Source organism: Rhinoderma darwinii, chromosome 11 (assembly GCF_050947455.1).
Source record: "Rhinoderma darwinii isolate aRhiDar2 chromosome 11, aRhiDar2.hap1, whole genome shotgun sequence".
Taxonomy (NCBI): domain Eukaryota; kingdom Metazoa; phylum Chordata; class Amphibia; order Anura; family Rhinodermatidae; genus Rhinoderma; species Rhinoderma darwinii.
Window position 1 is genome coordinate 63,976,030 of NC_134697.1, and position 24,040 is coordinate 64,000,069.

At 39.8% G+C, this 24,040-nt stretch overlaps 1 protein-coding gene and 1 long non-coding RNA gene across 4 annotated transcripts in view; one reads left to right on the plus strand and one right to left on the minus strand.

Moving 5' to 3' along the window:
- Positions 1–20,716, plus strand: part of LOC142662851 (uncharacterized) — a 32,017-nt gene extending 11,301 nt beyond the window's left edge. Inside the window, exons 2-3 of the long non-coding RNA XR_012851016.1 lie at positions 4,753–4,924; positions 20,542–20,716. This is a non-coding gene — a long non-coding RNA (uncharacterized LOC142662851). The remainder of the gene's footprint in view (positions 1–4,752; positions 4,925–20,541) is intronic.
- The window catches only part of CDH23 (cadherin related 23), an 818,455-nt gene that overhangs the window by 748,872 nt on the left and 45,543 nt on the right, over positions 1–24,040 (minus strand). The gene's annotated exons all lie outside the window — the stretch shown is intronic.

Genomic DNA, 24,040 nt, shown 5'->3' on the forward strand with positions numbered 1-24,040 from the left:
ATATATACATATAGATAAAGAAAATCTTGCAGCACTCCAATAAGCAAAATCGTGAAGTTTATTCAATCCACATCAAACAAAGGTGCAACGTTTCTGTCCTACAATAGGACCTTTATATAAAAAAAATTACAAGTGTTTTTCTTTTCACATTTTTAGTGATTTGTCTGCTCATAATAAAAATTAAAAACATGGAATTAAACTAAACTAGAAAATGCCTGGAGAGATCAGCTCCATTTTTTTAAAGTGGTTTTGCACGACACGTGTTTTTTGCCGCGTTTGTTTTAAGCTATCTCTTCAACAGAAAGATGGAATAACTGCGAGCGTTTTTCCCTTCGTGACTGCGCATGCATGACATGCGCAGCACGAATACTAATGCTTCCAATGCTTCTGACAGCTCCACAATGGTGATTGCAGCATATGTTTTGTGTTTACATTGGAGCAGGATCCTTATTCTCGGTGAGTCCCTCAAGTGTAGTGATATCTACACATGTGCACGATCCTATCTAATTATATACAATTTAAAGATTGTTAAACTATATAACTTTCTGTAATGTATTATGTTATGTATTACAGTCCTGTTGTGATAGTATCTTTTTAACACATTCCTCACTCATTTAATGTTGCATATATGAATTCACTATGTACCTTTTGGCAACCTTATATGTGTTGTTGCATTTTATTGGCACTACTTTTTTATAACATTGGTTCTCCTATAAATGTGTGGTCATGACATGAATCTGTTCACTTGAGAAAGGCTCCTGTGTTGAGCTGAAACGACGTGTGTGTGTGTGTATATGGACCAATAAAGCACCTTTTTCTACCTTGCTTATACCTTGGAGTGCTGCCTGATTTTTGGATTCTATATATACATATAGATAAAGAAAATCTTGCAGCACTCCAATAAGCAAAATCGTGAAGTTTATTCAATCCACATCAAACAAAGGTGCAACGTTTCTGTCCTACAATAGGACCTTTATATAAAAAAAATTACAAGTGTTTTTCTTTTCACATTTTTAGTGATTTGTCTGCTCATAATAAAAATTAAAAACATGGAATTAAACTAAACTAGAAAATGCCTGGAGAGATCAGCTCCATTTTTTTAAAGTGGTTTTGCACGACACGCGTTTTTTGCCGCGTTTGTTTTAAGCTATCTCTTCAACAGAAAGATGGAATAACTGCAAGCGTTTTTTTCCGAAAAACGCGTCAAAAAACATGTGTGGTGCAAAACCACTTAATAAAAAGTCTCCCACTGATGTCAATGGGGTATTTGAGGCGGAAAACGTCTCAAGATAGGGCATGTCGCTTCTTTTTCCTGCGAGCGTTTTTTTTGCTCACGGTAAAAAAAGTGGCTCCACCTCCCATTGAAATCAATGGGAGTCAATTAAAACTGCGGCAAAACACTCTATGTGAACAGGGCCTTAAGATATTCAAAGCGGTTGCAAAGATATTATCGTTTAAAAAAGTGCACAGAAATAAAAAATTTGACCTGGACACAGGGGTAGCAATGACCCTTGGTCATGAAAGGGTTAAGCAACGAGATAGGTCTAAAGTTGGAGCACAACGTGTGATTCTTACCCTCTTTTGGGATCAGAGAAATGAATGCACGAGACATGTGTACAGAGAGGGGGGAATCCTGGGCGGCAAAGTTGGCAATATTTAAAAGGCAGGGAAGGAGGAGATCTCCAAAAACAGAGTAATAGTCAATCGAGGGGCCATCTGGGCCACGGCATTTTCCAGAAGGGGAATGCCACACAAACGGCTCCAGCTCTGCAGTGGAAAATGGTTTAGCTAAATCCTCACATTGTACATCTGAAATGACCGGGAGAGAGAGAGAGATCCCAAAAAAGAGGATGTGAGATCAGGTCTCTCTGCCAGACAAGCTGAGGGATGTGAGGACTCCAAGTTATAAATGTTATGATAAAACTCTCAAAACTGTCTGGCAATATTATCAGTGTTATAAGTAAATCGTCCATCTGTCGTTTTCAACATAAGAACATAATTGTTTGTCTGTTTATGTTTAACTTTCTTAGAGAGAAATTTAGAAGCTTTATTGCCATGAGCACGAAAATTGTGTTGAGAACGGGTACAGTATTTAGCATAGGATTAATTTAATATGTTCCTAAATTAAGACCTAAATTCACTTAGTTAACCCCTTCCCCCTGCTGGCATTCTGGGCCCTAATGTCCAAGCCATTTTTTAGATTTTTCCATTGTCACATTCGAAGAGCTGTAACTTTTTTATTTTTGCGTCGGCATAGCTGTATAAGGTCTTGTTTTTTGCGGGACGACTTGCAGTTTTTATTGGTACCATTTGAGAGTAGATGCGACTTTTTGATCACTTTCTATCACATTTTTTTTAAGTCAGGATTAACAGAAAACAGCAATTTTTCCATTGTTTTTTATTTTATTTTTTACGGCGTTCACAGTGCGGGTTAAATAATGTAACAGCTTTATAGTCGGGGTCGTTACGGACGCGGCGATACCAAATATGTGTAACTTTTTTGCTTTATTGTAGTTTTTTTTAATAGTAAAGCATTTTGTAAGGGGAAAAGCTGGGTTTTTCATTTTTTTTTTTTCACTTTTTTTTTAAATTAACTTTATTAAACTTTTTTTACTTTTTTACTAGTCCCACTAGGGGACTTCCCTATCCTCCGATCGCTATTATAATACACTGCAATACTTTTGTATTGCAGTGTATTACTGCCTGTCCGTTTAAAACGGACAGGCATCTGCTAGGTCATGCCTGCGGCATGATCTAGCAGGCATTCGCTGCAGGCAGACCTGGGGGTCTTTATTAGACCCCCGGCTGCCATAGAAGACACAGACACTCGGCGATTTTATCGCCGAGTGTCAGTGAGATGAGAGGGAGCTCCCTCCCTCTCTCCAAAACCACTCAGATGCGGTGCTCGCTATTGTGCACCGCATCTGAAGGGTTAAACAGGTGAGATCGATACTAATATCGATCTCACCCGGCAGAGCAGGGACGCCCCCAGCCCTCAGCTGCTTCTGGCAGCTGACAGCAGGGAGATTTCACGGCTCCCTGCTCTGTTTACTTTATTCTAATGCAGCGACGTAGTTTGGCGGCGCTCTAGAATAAAGCCCACTAATGACCGCCGTAAAAAGACGTATCGGCGGTCATTAAGGGGTTAAAGTGTAGGAAAGCTAGAGACTGTTTGTGTGTCGTTTCGAATTTTTGAATTTGAGACAAAAGAGAGGTGGTAAGTTTATCTCAATTGACTCCGTATAAACGCTTTGTGAGAGCGTCCCAAATCGCATGAGGTTAAGTGTCAGCACATTCATTAAGCTCAAAGTATTCCTTGAGTTTAACCCCTTCCCGACATCCGCCGTATATATACGGCGCACGCCGGGTGGGGGAATATGGAGCGGGCTCACGGGCCGAGTCCGCTCCATAGAGCGAGCTTTAGCGCGATCCCGCTTGTTTAACCCGTTAAATGCTGCGTTCAATAGAGACCCCCTGAAACGTCTCAACGGCCCCCCCGCGAAGTCCCCCAGGTCCGCCTCCGGCAGGGCTTCATAGGAGACTGTCAGAATCACGATATACTGCAATACATTAGTATTGCAGTATATCGTGGAAGCGATCTAACGATCGCTGGTTGAAGTCCCCTAATAAAAAATGTAAAAATTAGTTAAATAAAGTTGTTTTTTTTGTGTAAAAAAATAAATAAATATTAAAAGTTTAAAAAAAAAACCTTTTCCCATTTTCCCCCTAGAGCATAGTAAAAAATTTAATAAATAAACATAATTGGTATTGCTGCGTCCGTAAAAGTCTGAACTATTACAATATGTCATTATTTAACCCGCACGGTGAACGCCGTGAAAAAAAAAATTGTAAACGCCAGAATCTCTATTTTTTGTTCACCTAATCTTCCACAAAAAATTAAATAAAAAGTGATCAAACTGTCACATTTACACCAAAATGGTATTATTAAAAACTACAGCTTATCCCGCAAAAAATAAGCCCTCATAGCACTTAATCGACGGAAAAATAAAGACGTTACGGCTCTCGGAATTTGGCGAAACTAAATAAATTTTCTTTTTTACACTTAGGTTTTTACTTGCAAAAGTAGTAAAATATAGAAAAACCTACACATATTTGGTATCGGCGTAATCGTATTGACCCATAGAATAAAATGAATATGTTGTTTTAATTGTACAGTGAATTCCGTAAAAATGGCGCGCAAAAAAACATGGCGGAATCGCAGTTTTTTTCATTTTCTACCCACAAATAAAAAAAATTCAGTTTCCTAGTACATTATACGGCAAAATAAATGGTGCTACAAAAAACTACAACTTGTCCCGCAAAAATCAAGCCCTCACTTACTATATCGACGGAAAAATAAAGGCGTTATGGCCTTTGGAAGGTGGGGAAGGAAAAACAAAAATGAAAATCTGAAAAAGGGCTACGGCGTGAAAGGGTTAATCTTAATAGATTCCTTAACCTCATCTATTCTTATAGTCGAGTCATTCAGCCTCTATTCAGGAGATCTGATAGATAAATTAGGGAGTTGCAGACTGAGGTAAATAGATGTATAATCAGAATGCAATTGCGATCCGATATCCGCATTTGAGCAGAGCTGGAGATGAGACTTGGATATAAAAAAGTAGTCCAACCTCTCATACGAGGTATGTACCAGCGAATAAAAAGTATAGTATAATCCACCCCAGTAGGGTTAAAGCATCTCCAGACATAAACCAAGCCATAATTATACATATGCAATTTTTATCTCATTAGGGCTCTATATGATATTACCGACTTTTTGGAAGAGGAGTCGATTAGGGAGTCGATGACCACGTTGATGTCACCACCCAGAATTACCAATCCCTCTGAAACCATATCTACCAAAGCAAGAACATCACATAACTATACAAATTGACCAATATTCACAGCATATAAATTAGCAAAGGTAAGTATTTGCGAACCAATCCTACCCTTCAGGATGAGATAACGATTATCAGGGTCTTGTATATGCGAAAGATATACACTACCGTTCAAAAGTTTGGGGTCACCCAGACAATTTTCTGTTTTCCATGAAAACTCACACTTATATTTATCAAATGAGTTGCAAAATGACTAGAAAATATAGTCAAGACATTGACAAGGTTAGAAATAATGATTTTTATTTGAAATAATATTTTTCTCCTTCAAACTTCAAAATTACAGCATTGCAGACCTTTGGCATTCTAGCTGTTAATTTGCGGAGGTAATCGTGAGAAATTTCACCCCATGCTTCCAGAAGCCCCTCCCACAAGTTGGATTGGCTTGATGGGCACTTCTTGCGTACCATACGGTCAAGCTGCTCCCACAACAGCTCTATGGGGTTGAGATCTAGTGACTGCGCTGGCCACTCCATTACAGATAGAATACCAGCTGCCTGCTTCTTCCCTAAATAGTACTTACATAATTTGGAGGTGTGCTTTGGGTCATTGTCCTGTTGTAGGATGAAATTGGCTCCAATCAAGCGCTGTCCACAGGGTATGGCATGGCGTTGCAAAATGGAGTGATAGCCCTCCTTATTCAAAATCCCTTTTACCTTGTACAAATCTCCCACTTTACCAGCACCAAAGCAACCCCAGACCATCACATTACCTCCACCATGCTTGACAGATGGCGTCAGGCACTCTTCCAGCATCTTTCAGTTGTTCTGCGTCTCACAAATGATGTTCTGTGTGATTCAAACACCTCAAACTTCGATTCGTCTGTCCATAACACTTTTTTCCAATCTTCCTCTGTCCAATGTCTGTGTGCTTTTGCCCATATTAATCTTTTCCTTTTATTAGCCAGTCTCAGATATGGCTTTTTCTTTGCCACTCTGCCCTGAAGGCCAGCATCCTGGAGTCGCCTCTTCACTGTAGACGTTGACACTGGCGTTTTGCGGGTACTAGTTAATGAATCTGTCAGTTGAGGACCTGTGAGGCATCTATTTCTCAAACTAGAGACTCTAATGTACTTGTCTTGTTGCTCAGTTGTGCAGCGGGGCCTCCCACTTCTCTTTCTACTCTGGTTAGAGCCTGTGTTTGCTGTCCTCTGAAGGGAGTAGTACACACCGTTGTAGGAAATCTTCAGTTTCTTGGCAATTTCTCGCATGGAATAGCCTTCATTTCTAAGAACAAGAACAGACTGTCGAGTTTCACATGAAAGCTCTCTTTTTCTAGCCATTTTGAAAGTTTAATCGAACCCACAAATGTAATGCTCCAGATTCTCAACTAGCTCAAAGGAAGGTCAGATTTATAGCTCCTCTAAACAGCAAAACTGTTTACAGCGGTGCTAACATAATTGCACAAGGGTTTTCAAGTGTTTTCTAATCATCCATTAGCCTTCTAACACAGTTAGCAAACACAATGTACCATTAGAACACTGGAGTGATGGTTGCTGAAAATAGGCCTCTATACACCTATGTAGATTTTGCATTAAAAAACAGACATTTGCAGCTAGAATAGTCATTTAGCACATTAACAATGTATAGAGTGTATTTCTGATTAATTTAATGTTATCTTCATTGAAAAAAACTGTGCTTTTCTTTCCAAAAATAAAGAAATTTCTAAGTGACCCTAAACTTTTGAACAGTAGTGTATGGATGGCACATTTCTTTGAAAACCCCCACTCAGCCCTCTGGAAGCGGAGCTATTGCAACCACAATGGATCTAAACCGGAAAGTGACAAAATGACAAATTAGGGTAGTGGTCTTTTTTAAAATGTGTTTCTTGCAACATCAGAACACTACAATCAGTCTTCTTCAAAAAGGAGAAACTCTGGCACCTCTTCAAAGGGGAATTGAAATCTTTTACATTATATGATACTATCTTCAAAGAAGTCATTACATAGTATAATGGACACGATTAACAAAGAGTAGCCAATTAACATGCAATGTGTACGTAATACTATAAATGATAACAATGTATAAGAGCATAGCCAGAGGGGTGTGAGTGGGTCTCTTCCGGAAACATTAATCCTTGCATAATGTATGAAATATATGTCACATAGCAACAAAATTAGGAGTAAAATTATAGATAATAAGGGGAAGGATAACAGAAAAAATAAAGTCGTAGAACAAGTGAAGAACATAACTAAAGGGATTATGATAGCAAACATACCTAGGGGGAATTTGGTGACATTACCAATCTAAACAAGCCCATAAGGGCTGAGGTACCAGAATAGGCATAGAAGACAATGAGGCAAAATTCTAATCAATATCTGATTAAGAATGGCTGTGTCTTTCTCCTAATAATTTCTGCAGTGTTAAACGTCCTGACTTTCCCTTAATGCTCCTTTGGTGTCGTTACACTATCCCAAGGTTCCGTCTGGATAGTTGAGGGAAGAGATGTTAAATCCTTAATCGGCTCCAAATCCTCTATATCCATAGGATCAATATACAAGTGAGCGTAAGCTACATTCAGGTCAGAGGCTGAAGAAATAAACAGGCGACGACCTTCATGGTAAAAGGATAGGTCATAGGGGAAAGTCCATCGGTACATCGTTTTTGTTCCTCAAATGATCGGTTAATGGTTTCAGCAATTTCCTTTTCTGGAGTGTGGTGGCCGCTAAATCCCGAAATACTGCAGTAGAAGAGCCTTGTATAGAGAGAGGTGCAGAGTCTCTGGCCTTAGTCAGATTCTCGTCTTTAACTGTATAATTCAAAAAACAGCAAACCACCTCCCTCGGCGGGTCAGATGCTTTAGGCTTCGGGTGCAAAGCTCTAGGAGTCCTTTCAATAACAAAGTCCCCAGGTGCATTAAGGCCTAATATGGAGCGACAGAGGCCTTGTATGGTATCCATTATGGCATCTGCAAGGATCGTCTCAGGGATGCCTCTAAAACGCAGGTTATTCCTGCGATTCCTATTTTCTTGATCTTTCAAAGCACTGAAAGCCAAGTTTAGATGAGACTGGCATGAGGAAAAGCATTGCGTAGCGGTAGTATTAAATACAATATGGAGGCTTAAGTTGTTTCAAGTATCTCCACTCTCTAGCCTATATGGTGCATATCTTGTTTAAGGTCTGCCAAATCTCTCACAACTGGTTCTAAAGCTTTAGATAGTACCTTTTGAAAGAAGGTTCTCGTGAGCAGTAAATCACCGGAGGCTCCGCCTGCATCACTCTCCCCGTCCGAGGCCTCAGACATCTCTATCTCATGTGAGCCGCGTGGCATCGGCGCCATCTTGGAACTTTATGCGCTTGAACCCGTCGGTTTCTTTTTAAGGAATTTCTCCATATCCCCTTGAGAGGGCGGAAGTTTGGGGGTTTCAGGAACGTCTCTGGCTTTACTGCCACCAATTTTCACCATATTGGGGTAGAATATTGCATGTGCTATAAACGGGTTGCGGTGTAACTCGGAGATCAGTGGAATGTGTCCATACAGATCCGGCTCTGCGCCCTCGAAAAACCCTTTCTTGCTAATCTAAAGTATCCACTGGGTTGCGGTCATCTTTGCCCATTTGTGTTTTAAGATCTATGGTCTTCCTCTCACTCTGGTATCACTCTGGTGGAAGTACAACTCCCAGCATGTTCTTACAATTGATCATTATCAGACTACAATATCCTACAGATATACTGTGCCCCCAAAGCTATACTGTGTCACCATATGTGCCCTTACAAATATACTTTGCAGAGAAGATCCCAGACCAGACCTTAAAACAAATTCATACCCTAGATCCTAAGATTAACCCAGAGCAGACACCCAAATTAATTCCAACACAAGACCCCAAAATTCAGTCTCCAGAACAGAACCCAATATATAATGGCCTGTGCCGCCTCCCTTGAGACCACAGGTTCTACTGCTAGGGCAGTAGTCATGCCCCCTGAACTGCCATTGCCCCCATTGAGGTAGTTTCATCTCCCAATTCTGCTTTTTGAGAATCTATAGTCCTAAATTCTAAACTCTTGGTGCACAATAAATATTCTAAGTTGTTACTGGTGTGCCCTCAGGCAATTCCTTGTTGCCAATGGTTTTATCCAAAGCTTGTCCAGGCCAAAAATAAAAAGACTTTTAATGTTTAATATTTAAGCTACAAAGCAATTCCAGCCACATAAGATAGGAAGCTATTCTAGCAGCCATCTTAACCACTTCTACTGGTGCATCCTCCCTGAATCCAACTGCCATTTGCTAGAGAGGAATAGAAGCAAAAATCGGGCTTCACAATAGCAGAGGCCACCTCCGAAGTTTTTAGACATTCTGTCTTCCAAACATAGGGATATTTGAGGAGTTGAGAGGAGTCTTTAAAATGGTAAAATAGTCTTTCCCAACCACTTTCCTCACTAGGGCATCAATCTTTAAAATACAGTCTCAGACAGCTGTTATGTCCTTCTTAAAGGGAGACCTAAGATTTAAATAACGCAGCAGTTCTTCAATATCGTTTATTTTCAGCCTCTTTGGGATCCAATGACCTTAGGCTCAAATATTTACTTTATGACTTTAAAGCGGAATACTGAATGCAATTTGCCTTCAGACACCCTACTAGAGCCAGGAGTCACGCTCTTACCACCAAAGACGACTAGACCTCTTAACGAATCATGGACCTCAATTCATCTATAAAACTCATTTGACAAACTTTTTGAAGCTGGTGGTCAGATCTCGATTTCTGAGCACATTCCTTTTCTCTCTAATATTATAATTAATAGCTACCGCTGAGTGACAGCTTTCTCCCTATGTGCAGAAATAGGGAGAAAGCTGTCAATCAGCAGCTGGAGGGCAGGGGAAGCTGCAGCTCATTAACACGCCATATCCTTCCTCACATCGCTCACATCCTTTTGCAAAGTTTAAACTGTAAGTTCACAAAAATTACATAACATTCACACATAAGTGACAGACCGCTGAAATCAGCCAGTCTGTCACTACTGTACAGTTGTTGACAGGTTCCCTATAACTTAAAGTGTCTAACATGTCTATCAAGAAGCGCCAAATCTATCACATGGATTGCGGTCTTAATTTTCAAACAACATTAATAAATCTGCCCCAATGTATTTCTCCTTCACTTATAAATAGCCAGCATAACTGTATGAGTAAAACGTATTGCTGGGAGTTAAAAGAGCCGAATTAGCTTTATTCTAAGAAGGGGTTGTCCAGATGCAATATCCAATTAAAAAGGTAGGGTAACCTGAAATCTGCTACCATTGTGGGCTGCTGCAGGATGAACGTGGTGTTTACGTACCTCCAACTTATTTGTAATACACTCTTTGCAGCGGGTCTCAGCTTTGCTTACTAGAGAGGGGTCCCGAGCAGGGGAGGCATTCATACACCCCAATAGGGCATATGGATCCTTTAATGTGGTTCACAATGTTAGTACAGTCTTTATTAAACAAAGAAACCCTAAAGAGGTTGTAATGTAATATAAAATTGATGGCCTATCTTCAGGATAGGCCAGCAAAATCTGATCGGTGGAAGGCCGACTTTTGGCACCTTCACCGATCAGCTGTTTGAAGGAGCTGCGGTGCAGCTGCTCATTACTGTAGAACAATGTCACACTTGTAGTGGCGATTGAAAGGGAGAAAATTATAATACTGTGAACCACCGCCAAAAGTGTGACTGCGTTTTAAATTATGGCGCAGAGTAACGATTTAGTGGAAGCCGGTCCCTTCAAACAGAAGATAGGGGTGCAGAAAGTCGGACCAATACCGATGAGATATTGATGACCTATCCAGAGGACAAACCCTTATTTTAACACTTATTTAAGCTTAGATTTGTAAATAAGTTACTGGTTTCAGAATAGTTTACCAGAAGTCTAAGTAACACATTTGGTCACATTGTGTAAATAAAAAGGAAACTGGGCAAAAAGAGGATACTTGCAATGAAGCATTTTTTTTTTTAACTAGCTTTAGTGGGGATCGGTCAGCTGAATATGCTGCCCTAAGGGCAGCATATTACAGTTACCGGTCCATACTCCTTTTAATAAAACAACACAAAAAAATAAAAATATGAATCCATTGTATTGCTGAAGGAAGTCCTCATATCGCTCTTATATTGCCCTTCTCCTCGGTGGCTGCCAGATTGCTGTGGATATTTGCATACACAGCAGCCGGTTAGTCACTGTGAGAGGGGCAGGTGGATCCCCTCCGGAATACAGCGGTCTCATAACTGAGTTCACTGTATTCTTTTATTGCTGCTATTACAACATTTTTTGTGTGCTGTTTTGGATTATAAGAGTACCAACCTGTAGCTGTAATCTGCTGCCCTTTCATAGGGCAGCATATTCAGCTGACGGATCTGCTTTAAAAGAATGACAGGTGTAATCAGGTTGGTTCCCACAGGCAACTCCTTCACTTTTTCTCTGCACTAGTGTTCATTTTCTTGCTCTTCTACCGAGCGGTTACAATTTGATACAGCAACATTATAAACACAATGTGAACAAGCTGCAAGACCTTTAAAATGTAATGGACATTTTCAGTTTTAAAGAAACATGAAGTCAGAATCAAAGTGAAACAAATTATTGATTTTCAGATCAAAAAAGCAATGTTCTGACATTCGAAAGAAAAGTGCAATATCACATTTCATCATCTACTGCTATATTTACGATCAGGGGAAGATATTCCGCTAGCCATTTGTAGAATGTCAAGGATCCAATTTCCATTCAATTCTCCCAGTAAAAGCATGGGGTTTTCTCTTAGTGTATATTCACATGCAGCAGACTTTTTGAAGAAATTTCTGCAACTGAAAATCGACTATATACATCTGGATGGTGTTGTTTCTGCTTAATACACGTTAACTTCTTAAAGCTCAATTCAGATGAATGGGAAAGACACAAACTTCTGCAACGGATCTGCCCCGCATGAATGTACCCTTATTAGACCTCTATTTCAACACTTTCAAGAATTTCCTATTCACAAATTTGCTTTCCTACACAAATATTTTCTTCAAGGTTGTTGTTTTCTAAATTGCTATTAGTTTACATTAAAAGTAATAAAACATGTATAAACACATTTATGCTCTCCAGTCAAGAAAGGATAGTAGTCACTGAACATCATAGGATCGCAATAAAACCCCCCACAAAAAAGGCGTCTTTTTTCCAAGCTGCACAGAACTGTTCGTCGTGCTCGCGGTCCCTGACCGCTGGCACGTCCCACTTAGCAGCCGCAACGGAAGGCTGTTTCTTCATGCTGGCGTCTCCCTCCCCAGAGACGTCGGCACATGCGGCTGCCGCTCTTCTCTGTGTCCAGTAGGGAACTCACTCCTTGCCTTAAAGGCACCTGTGTAAGTTCCCCAGCCAATGCCCTTACACCCTGGACTTAAAAAAGGGCTCTGCCATTTCTCTCCTTGCATGAGCGTTGTTGTTGTCTTCTCACGTTAGTTAAGCAAATGGTCCCTTAGTTGTATCCTGTTGCCAGTATTCCCGTATTCTGCTTCCCGTATCCTGTGTTTGTTCTTGAGCTGAAGTCTGGTGTTGGAGTCATTCTGGTGTCATCTGCCTTGTCCGGTTTCATCTGCCATGGCCGGTGTCATCTGCCACATCAAGGGTCATCTGCCACGCAGCGGTGCAACAAATCATCTATGCCAAGGCATCTGTTACACCTCGTGTCTGTCTGTACTCTCATACAAGTACTCTTGTGCTTAGACTTTCCATTGACTGTTGTTTGGTCAGCTGTCCCTCCGCTACGGCGGAGCGGCCTAGCGGGTCCACATACCCTGGAATCGTGACACTGTATGTCACTGTACAGAGTCCAGATTAAATAGGTGAGATGAAGAGGAAACATGGACAGAAAAAGAAAGATAAAAGGAAAATAATTAGAAGAGAATAAGCAAAGAGAGCATGAGTGAGAGAGTGGCTTACAAAGGATTTTGGAAACAAGCTTATTCATCTCTTTGTAACTGATTTTACGTATTTTAGAAACTACAGAGATAGAGGGCAATGAAACAGTAGTGCGTAGAGAATTGCTTACAGAAGTTATCATTTTCCTTGTCTATCACAATTAATTATTACAGACAATACCAAAACATATTGACAAAATGTTTAGCTCCAGCATGTGAGGAACGTAGGTCAATAAACTCATTTACCTAAAACTACTGATATATTTTACCAACAATAACTGTAGGAAAAAAAAATGCATTCATTTCTTCATAAAAATTCTGTAATCTATTTAAAACCGATTTAAAAAACAAAACAAAAAGACCCCCTGGTAAGTCTGGATAATTAAGATTGACAAATATATCTCTTGGTCTCAATGGGGGATTTATGTTTTACAAATTTTTTCTTAATATACTCACCGCCTTCACACATTTCAGACACTTAATGTGTTATTTGTGTCATTCTCTTCATTAAAATCTAAAATATTGGTGGTGCCCAGCTTTTTCTTGAGCATTTTGCTAATTACCGAGAGGGAGAAGAGAGGATAAACTGAGATTTCTTGCAAATGACGAAAAAATCTGGAATTTGATTTACCACAGAACATCAAGTTGTTTATCATTTCTAGCTTTAAGGCTTACAAAATGTTGCACACTTGAAATACATAAAGATCAGTTGAAATAAACGAAGACATTTGGGTGAGCTAGCTCCGCCTTTAGCTTCAGGTAGCGTAAAACATGTTTGCCTAGGTATTATTCATAAGGTATACACAAATATAGTAATTACTAACAAGCATGGGTAAATCGCTCAGTAGGTAAAGTTTGTTCTATTACGCAGTCATAATGGAGCCTACAAAATGTTGTTTCTTCAAATCAAGAAAACAGATTCACATATAACACAGAAGTTCTGGAATAAAATTACAAAGGCAAACTTCTGAAAGCATGTTTGCAGTGCAGTTACTTTTTTTTCTTCCAAATTTCAATTGTAGGCGATGTTGACATGTAAAACATCTGTTGCGGATTTTCGGTGCAGATTCCACAAGTACAGTACAATACATGTGAATAGGGTTTTCACCTTTCATATGTAGCAGATTTTTCCACTGTGGATTTGAAAATCTGCAGGATGCCTATTATGTCATAGATTTACGGCAAATACTAGCAAGGCAAATCCGCAGCAAATATGTAGGACATAATGTAACAGTGGATTTTTTTTTTGGCAGTCTTAACTTACCCTTTTCCTTAAGTATGAAGCTTTCCTTATGACCTCTCGCTTATCTTTTGGATCCAATTGCCCCTTTACCACAAGTAGGCAGAATGAACTCCGCTTTTAGTAGCATTCTAATGGTCTAAAAAGCTAACTGTATTTTATAAAAATATGAAGAAAATAAAATTCTATAAGATTCCATTTGGAGGATTCTCTGGTCAGGGAAGAAAATTGATTTCATAAATTCCATAAAGGGATGTCATGATTAATCCCTTTAAATTGGCTTTCTGATAAAGGACCATCTATGGACCACTAGAAGGCTAAGAATCTGATTTATTGTGCGTGCAGCAAATGTTCCACGTTTCCTACAGACTAATATCAACACACACACGCAAAAGCGTAGCAAAAAAGTGCTACTTTTTGTAGGGTTAACACATTCTGTAGATGGCACACTATCAACAACATTGTCATGCCAAAACAGCTTTAACCAGTTCAGGACCGGGCTAGCCGTTGTTACACGAGTTAATTAAACAGCTATAACTTTTTTATTTGTTGGAATGGCGATTTTTATCGTTTTTTATCATTTTTATACACATCCTTCTTGCTATTTTAGAAATTTTAGGCTTAAAGTTTGAAAATAATAGTAAAAAAAGAAGCTTTTTTACATTTTAGCAATTTTTTTCTGGTAAATAGTTTTATCCTAAAATAGACCTTTTATTTGTGATCGTCATTGTCTACTGTAAATTTTAAAATATGTCTATTTTAGGGTAATTGGCACATGGCCAGCGTTACGACAATGATTGGCGGGGAACTTTTTTTTGGGGTGGGTATTTTATGTGTATTATAATTTTTTTTTGCACTTTACTTTTATTTTTTTTATTACTATGGTCTGTCCCTCAAAGGTCAGAAAAGACCTTTGGGGGACTTTATCATTTTTTTTTTCTTTCTTCTTTTTCACCATGTTTTTCCACTGTAACTGGGGCTGCACAGCAGTCCCAGTTACAGGCGAAATCAGCCCTCTTAGGCCTAATTCACACGAGCGTATTTCATAAGGCACGTCACACGGACCTATGCAAGTCAATGGGGCCATTCAGACATTCAGTGTTTTTCACACAGCGTGTGTCCGCTGCGAGAAACTTACTGCATGTCCTATACGTGTGCGTTTTTTGCGCATCACGCACCCATTGAAGTCAATGGGTGCGGGAAAATCACGGACAGGAGACGGACGCAGATCCGTGTGCTGTGCGTGATTCACGCAACCGTTGCTAAAGGAATGATTTTGAAAAAGAAAAACACCTCCCTCAGTTTATTTTGCTGACGTGAAACGCGTGACATACTGATGAAATACGCGCGGAAACCGCGTCGGAAAATGTGCCAAAAAACAACCGAAAATGCCTCCCATTGACTTCAATGGGAGGCAGAGGCGTTTTCTTCCCACGAGCGGAAAAACCGTCTCGCTGGAAAAAGAAGCGACATGCCCGACATGCCCGGGCGTTTACGTCTCTGACTTCCCATTGACATCAATGGGAGGCAGAGAAAGCGTATTTTGCGGCGTTTTTTGCCCATCAGCGCTCAATGGCCGCAGGCGAAAAGCGGCGTGCAGGCAGAGCAAAATCTGCCTCAAAATCCCAAACGGCAATTTGCCTCAGATTTTCTGCCTGCAAAAAACTCTGTGTGAGCCTTATAGTGACTATTGTCACTAATAGGGCTGTGCTAGGTCTAGTTAGACCCAGCAGCAGCCTGCCACTAACGGCATCCTGGCGATCATGTGCCGCTGCCTCTATTCATGTACACAGCGCTCATTGAACGCTGTGGTTAAGAAAACAGAGAAGGTAGAAGCTGCGAAAGCTGCTTCGATCTTCTCCTCAGGGTCCCCGGCAGTCACTGACTGCCAGAGACCTGACAGTCAGTAGCCCGATCGCTCTCCCAACAAGCTAAAACCCGCGCCGTAGATAGTCTATGGCACAGGTTTTAAGGACCCTGACTGCCGGCCGTAAATACACAGCCAGCAGTCGGGAAGCGGTTAATGGACAGTTCCTATATTTTCCTAAATGTGTTAAGTGTAATAACCATACATATAGAAAAAAACCTCTGCGGGGGCTAAGACTAACGAATGCAGTGTATTCAGATTATTTTGGTTTACTGCTACTGCCACAATAAGGCGACTTCTTTTAAATGGGTCCCTAAGCTAGGAAAAGACCTGTCAAGAACTCTGTAGAACGGAAAATTTTAATCAACAAATTATGAAATCCTATGAGCGCCAAGTGACTTATCTATCCAACTATATTTGAAAAAATTGGACATCAGGTCAGGTTTTACCGTGGAAGAACGGTTTAGGGCTATTGCAGTAGATACGTGTAATAACACAAGAAACCCTAAATTGAAATTGCAAACTAACATTTTCCTAATACCTAAATATGTTTGTTTTACTTTCTCAAGGCACCAAATTAACATAATTTCTTCTAAAATAGAATTTCAAATTATTAGTGTATTGTTTCATATGATATTTGAATAACGACCTGTAGCCTAGTCAGCATTCATAATATCTTATATCGCATAAAACAAAATCATACAATCAAAAGAGAACATGACTACGTAGTACATACTTTAAGACTATTTTTTAATTCTTGTAATCTATATATAGATAGATGTGTAGAACATGTTACTCTAGATGAAATATTCCAAACAGTTGTTCACATAGATAGTGAGTAACATTGAATGTCTTTGAAAAGTTGTTGATGCAAATCGACATTGGTCAGAAACATCATGCAGCAAATGTTTGCTGCCTGAGTGGTTAAAGTGATCCCACAGTGGATTTTGATGTTAAGGGGGTTTAACACTGGGTGATTATCGTGCAGACGAGTGTTCACAGAACGCTCCTTGCCAATAATTGCCCTGTGTAAACAGGGCAGCGATCACCAGATGAATGATCAAACGCTCGACCATCTGCTGATCAGATCATTATAAAAAAGGGAAATATTTTCGTTGTCGGCAGCACATCTCCATGTGTAAACAGGGAGACGCACTGCCGACATGATAATAATGTATGGGGGCGAGCGATCGGAGTAACGACTGCTTGTTCCCATCCATAGCTCCGTGTGACAGGAGCAAACGAGCGCCGATCAACGATGTCTCCCTGATCGGCGCTCGCTGCTTCGTCCGAGTGTTGGCCGGTGTAAACGGCCCTTTACTGATGTGCAGGGACAATCAGCAATATGTACTGTACATATCAGACAGAAGTATTCATAGATTGTAAGCGCTTTTGCGAGCAGGGTCCTCAGTCTTCTTATTTGATTTGTTAATTAGTTTTATCACTATGTAATGTCTCATATTGACTCCCTCTGAATAGTAAAGTGCTGTGGAATATGTTGGCGCCAAATTATTATTCTTAGTTTTGCTTGTGCCTACTCTGCTATACACAGCCTATCATTTTCCTTAAAACATACCCAATAAACACACCTCATAATGTTGTGCTACATTCTTAATACATAATGTAGCAATCTCCTAAAACCAAATATGCAATCCTGCCATTTGTCTGAAAATCTGAAAATCCAACAGCTGCTAAATATCGCATAAATACAATTGCTTGTATTTCTTAGCACATTTTTGAATAAAGACAATCGTATAGTTAACATGCAATATTTCCCAAAGCGATAGTACATTTAAATTTATAAAGCATACTCTATTTCCATAGATTATTACAATCATGAATCAAAAGAAAAAGAATGCAAAGTATAAGCAATAAACAATACATTTTTAATGGACCCTTGGAGGTTTGAGTGCCATTTGTATTATATTCAGAATAGAAAAAGCAGTACAAAAGGTTTCATTTTCCTTCACAAACAACGTAGCAGATGAATAATTTTTTTTAGTCTCCTCGTTTCTTATGCATACTTGACATCTTGCTACATAATAATGCATGAACAGTAAACATGTGTATGTAAAAATGGAGTAAACTGCAGTTACGGTTTTCAACCTGTTCATTGGGTTGCTCACAAAATAATAAATTATTACCTTACACTATGTCATTCAGAAATAAATGCATTATGAAACAATACGAGATAATATTCTGTTATAATAAGAGATCAAATAAAGCTATAACCCTAATGTGCAAAAAGCAAAGAATACATGAAAATAAAGGAGTTCTCTATGTTCATAAAAGCAATTGGGACAGTGTGCAACATTCTAATATACACCCTGTCCCAATGCGGACTCATTGCAATGGTCACAGGGCTATTGGGAAATAAAGTTCCCCTTCCTCTCTCTGGGTGACTCAACTTAAGAACACAAAAGGTTCGAGTCAGTAGACTAAGGACAGATGCCTAAGACCGGGTTCCCACTGGTCGGATACGCAGCCTAAAACTGTGCAGCGTATTCGACCTGGAACCCGTAGCACATTCCGTCCGTAAAACCGCACCACATTGTGGTGCGGCTTTTCTGGCTGAATTTCTGGTGCAGAAAGCAGTGCTGAAAAAAACCCAAAATATTTCTACTTACCCCCTCCCTCTCTTCTGTGTGTAGTCCGGCCTCCTAAGATGACGTTGCAGACCATGTGACCGCTGCAGCCTGTGATTGGCTTCAGCAGTCACAGAGGATGAAACGTCATCCCAGGAGGCCGGACTGCAGGAAGAAGCAGGGAGTTCTGAATAAGTATGAATTATTTTTTCCCCCCGAGTTGCGATATTTGTGTCAGAATCGCTGCGATCTTGCCGCAAATGTCTCAACACTTGGCTTTCTGTTGCGGGTTTTGCATCCCCTTTGAATTCAATGGAGAAAACCTGCATCAGTAATGCAACGAAAACGAAGCATTAATATATTTAATTGCTGCAGATTTAAATTCCGCACCACAGGTCAATTTAACTCTTTACACTTTGGGGTTTTTCCACAGCGTGGGCATGAGATTTTCTAAATCTCATTTACTTTGCTGCTACTGTAAATGCTGAAGAATTTCCGCACAGAATTCCATTGCGAAAATTCAGCAGCATTTATGCTACGTGGGAACCCGGCCTAAGGGTCAGGATCTAAATGTAGTAGGGATGCTAGCACACTATAAATACGGTAGCATATCAAAACCAAATATTCACACAGGCGCAACTAGAAATAGCATGTTAAGAGCAAGGTCACTATACACATATGGAGAATGTCCATAGCTAAAGCATTTATAGCTGAGCAATTGAAAGAGTTTCTTGGACCAATGAAAATCCTATGGCTCACTGGTATAATTTTTTAGGAAAGTGTGAGTTGGGTAAAGGTGTTGGTCATATTAAATGGGTTCTCTCATGTGGACTACCTCTGTTCATATGGTCTGTTAAAGGGGATATCTTATCAATCATTTTCGTACCAAAAGTTCTAAAATGATGTTAATAACTTTTTTTAAATAATTTACAGAGTTTCTAGCATATAAAAAAAACTTTTGCATAATGTTTTGCTTTGGGGCTACTAATTTGTGTGTTGGGGGTGGCTGCGGAATCAGTCTCCTCTCCACTCTGGCAGTTGACGATATAGTCCCTTCCTGTCTTCTCAGCTATATTGCCATGCAACTACAGGGGCTCTGTTCCTTACCTGACAAGCAGGGCAGAATTCTATTTCTATTGGCTGTTCTGCAGTAAACAGAGAATCACTATGCAGAGACCTGGCTGTTAGGAGAGTGACTGAGTATGCGTGTCCGCCAACACTTAGCCCATTAGGTGAACGTGCACATTGCTAAATACTTTAAAAACCAGGTGGCGCCATACTATGTAAGCAAATGTCATAACACTTCACTGCATCATTTACATCATGTAAATAGCAAACATTGTTCATTTTTTATGATCTATACAATAAATATGATGTTTAATGGCGGCAAAACTCCTTTAAGGAATATGGATGTAATAGAGAGGGTCTGAGCAAAGAATTGAGACTATAAAAATAGAGCAGTTCCCACTCTGACTCGGCACAACTGTGTTATATTCACACATATAAAAATTAATGGCTTTATGCAGATTGAAGAGAAGTCAGACCTGCAACAGTCCTCTGATCGCTGCTTTGGTTTTAGTCTAATAAGGGTATTACTAGTAAGAACAACCCCTTTAATTTTACTCAGAAGATATATATATACAACACATACATACATATAAACTTTAATCCTTCCACCCAGAACAAAAAATATCCATATACTGTACAGAAGTATATCATAAGATAGAGCTGAAGGTAAGTTTGGCAATTATGTTCCCTTTAGTTTATACAATATTTTCTATCAAATAATCTTAAATATAGGTTCCTCCATACTTTTTTTTTTTTTTGCTAAGTGACAAGTGCAGCTATATTGGTTGTCCACTTTAAGTTATTTTCTTAGAAAAATATGGTTAACCTGTCCCTTTGTTATAGACATTACATGCAGACAAAATAGTTCAGTTGCAGAGATACTAACTTCACAGAAAATGACGATAAAGTGGTTGCACTAAACTGAAAAAGAGCCAACAGTTTTGTCAAATGTTCTTACTAGTTAACACCTTCATTCAATATGAATTTATATTCTTTTGTCTCTTCATTGATCCACTGTATCTGTAGGACAAAAATATGTGGAAGGCAAACTACCGACAGCATGTGACAGGTATCCAATATCAGTGAACAGGACAAGGTGAAGGTGAAATTATAACAGATGGAAAGGGCAGCTGGCCTATGGCAGATTACAGAACTAATATTTAACAGCTAATAACCTATATGTGCACAAAATAAAATATCACTGTGCCTTATACCGTAATGGTTAATGCCATTAAATACGTCTATCTTATCAGGAGGGTAAGAAATACAAAAAAGTTAAAATGAGAAAAATATGTTCCTGGTTAGGGCATGACCACACATGGCGGAATTCCTCCGCATCAATGCCGCACAGAATCTGCGTTGCAGATTCTGCAGCGGATCTGCACAAAATGTGCAGAAAATTGATGCGGACTGGCCGCTGCGGACTGCAGGAAAAGTGCTTCTCTTCTCCCTATTCAGTGCAGGATAGAGAGAAGGGACAGCACTTTCCCTAGTGAAAGTCAAAGAAATTCATACTTACCGCCCGTTGTCTTGATGACGCGTCCCTCTTTCGGCATCCGGCCCGACCTCCCTGGATGACGCACCAGTCCATGTGACCGCTGCAGCCTGTGCTTGGCCTGTGATTGGCTGCAGCCGTCACTTACACTGAAACGTCATCCTGGGAGGCCGGACTGGAGACAGACGCAGGGAGTTCTCGGTAAGTATGAACTTATATTTTTTTTTTACAGATACATGTATATTGAGATCGGTAGTCACTGTCCCGGGTGCAGAAACAGTTACTGCCGATCGCGTAACTCTTTCAGCACCCTGGACAGTGACTATTTACAGACGTCTCCTAGCAACGCTCCCGTCATTACGGGAGCCCCATTGACTTCCTCAGTCTGGCTGTAGACCTAGAAATACATAGGTCCAGCCAGAATGAAGAAATGTCATGGTAGTAAAAACAATACGCTCCGCAGCACACATAAGATCTGCGGACTTCATTGCGGAATTTTGACTCTCCATTGAAGTCAATGGAGAAATTCCGCCATGAGTCCGCAACCAGTCCGCCACTGCTCCGCAACAGACAGAGCATGCTGCGGACACCAAATTCCGCTCCGCAGCCTATGCTCCGCAGCGGAATTGTACGCATCGTGTAAACGAACACTGCTAAATTAAAGTGAAAGTCAATGGAGAAATGGCCCCGCTGCGGATTAACGCTGCGGAGTGTCCGCAGCGGAATTTAAGTGAAATTCCGCCATGTGTGAACCCGCCCTTAAACTCCATTCATACTGCGTATGGAGGGGGGCATACATCGTAAGCGCTAGAAAAGCTTCTGGTGCATATACTGAATGGTGGTCTGGACTGGGTGGAGAAGAAAAGGAAAATGAACAACTCCATACAGAGAAGACTTCACCTGTGAGAAAATAGTCTGCATATCTGGTCACTCTACGGAAGTTTATTGATCTTTGTGAAGTGATAGCGTACACTTGTCCCTGACTGAAACGGGAGCGCGACCAAACAAAAGCAAAATTTGTCACATCGAAACCACTTGAAAAAAAAAAAAGCTCCCAAGCTCAGGAACTTAAAGATGAATTACACAGTATGTGGATTTCACATGTAAGGCAACACGGGATTACATATCAGCATGTAATTTAACGGACAGAATAATTAGGAGAAACAAAGTTTCTTTTAACGCTTGCCTGGGATAGCCACAAATCTGTCCTAAAATACAAATGCTATTTTATCATTCTAAAGATGCAGATTGAAAACAAACAGAAAATATATCAATTCTCCAAGTTGGTGGGACTTGCCAGCTGGTAATCTGGAAGCCATATTAGATATCTGTAGTTGTGGAAGCCTTGGCGTAACTTTCGCAAGTTGCGGAATCGTTCGTCGACACTATGAAGGTCTTCCAGATGTCGCTATTAGCTTTAGGTCTGCCTACCATCAAGCCACTTATGCATGTAAACTTGCTTGGCCTCAAATGTGCTGTAGCTCCTGAGTTAATTGTCACATTTTCTATTGTCACACTTTATATAGTTGTTTTAGATATACAAATAGTTTGTATTGCGTTAAAGATTTTTTATATTTTTTTTGCATTCTAGATATCTTGTATGGTTTCAAGGGCCTGCAATTCCATTAACATCTGTATTGCTGATATCTTTCTTGAATAAAAACAGATTGAGAAAAAACAAACAAACAGAAAATGACAAAGTGCAGTCAAGATGGTAGATCTCTTGACCTTTTCCTATCACCTTTCTGTGCGTAAGGCTATGTTCACACTTGCATTGTGGTTTTAATTTATAATGGAAGCCATGCCTGATCTGTCATATGACTGATGCCACCGGTGTCCGACAGACCCTATAAACGATAGACACCAGGCATATAAGTGAAGACAGGAAATATTGCATGCAACTCTATATTACCTGTCAATTTTGCCGGAATCTGTAATGGAGGCTCCGTATGGTGCCTGTGACACAGATATGAACAGATCCTCGTTAATGAGCCATTTAATTATTTGGTATGATAGATCTTTCATTAGAGCCTGAGCATAATATGTAGTTTTGAGGTCTTGATGGGCAAAGGAAAATGTGGGAATAAAGCCAAAAATGAATTATATCTGTGTATGTATCATATAAACCGAGGGCTAACTGATCCAAAATTGGTCAGAGGATTCTAGGACACAGACTAACTTCCTGTCAACTGGTGAGCGTGGCACAGACGGCAGATCCCTGTACTTGTTCTCCTTGTAATTAAGTTTCTGTAAGTTTTCTACTTAAAACGTATAAATAAACTGGTAAGTTTCTCTTCATTTTCTAGCCATTTTGTTTAGAAATAACATAAGTTGTTTTGAAAGCCAATATTAATGGGAAGAAACGACGTTATATTGCTACTGTAACTCAACTCTTTAAAAACCTGCAAGCATCCTAAATTATTCAAAGTAACCAAGCGCAATACCATTCTGCAACTAATGCTTTCATCCACAGAGTTATCATGATGGATTTCACAGATAAAAAGGCACATTTTGCTTCAATTACACTGAGCGTTTCGTGAAACTGCTTCTTGTGATTCCATATTTGTCCAAGGAATTAGTCTACCTGGATTGATGACCATAACAAGAAGATGTCTCATATATAATGGACAAGGTTATTTCCTTCCTGTAGACAGTAGGAAGGTTGAGAGAGAAATTGCCATTTCGGGTCCAAACCATAACAAGACCCTGTACCAAAACACTAACAATTTGGTGCATTTTTCATTCATGGACAATTCTATTTCATGGTGTCAACAAACAGACCATCGACAATCCCTTTAATTTCTTCTGGTCTTCAATTACTTAGGAAAAAAAATACATGTTCTAAAGTCCATTATAAAGGGTACGGATGTGTGAGAAACACTGCTGAAGCTGAATGTAAGTACTTACACCATAGAAAGTTTTAAGCATGACATCTCTCATAGGCAAGTTATCCCATCATTAACATTGTAGAACTTAGTAATCTGAGGATCGCTGCCACACTGCACAGTGTGTCTGCTAATGGTAGTACAG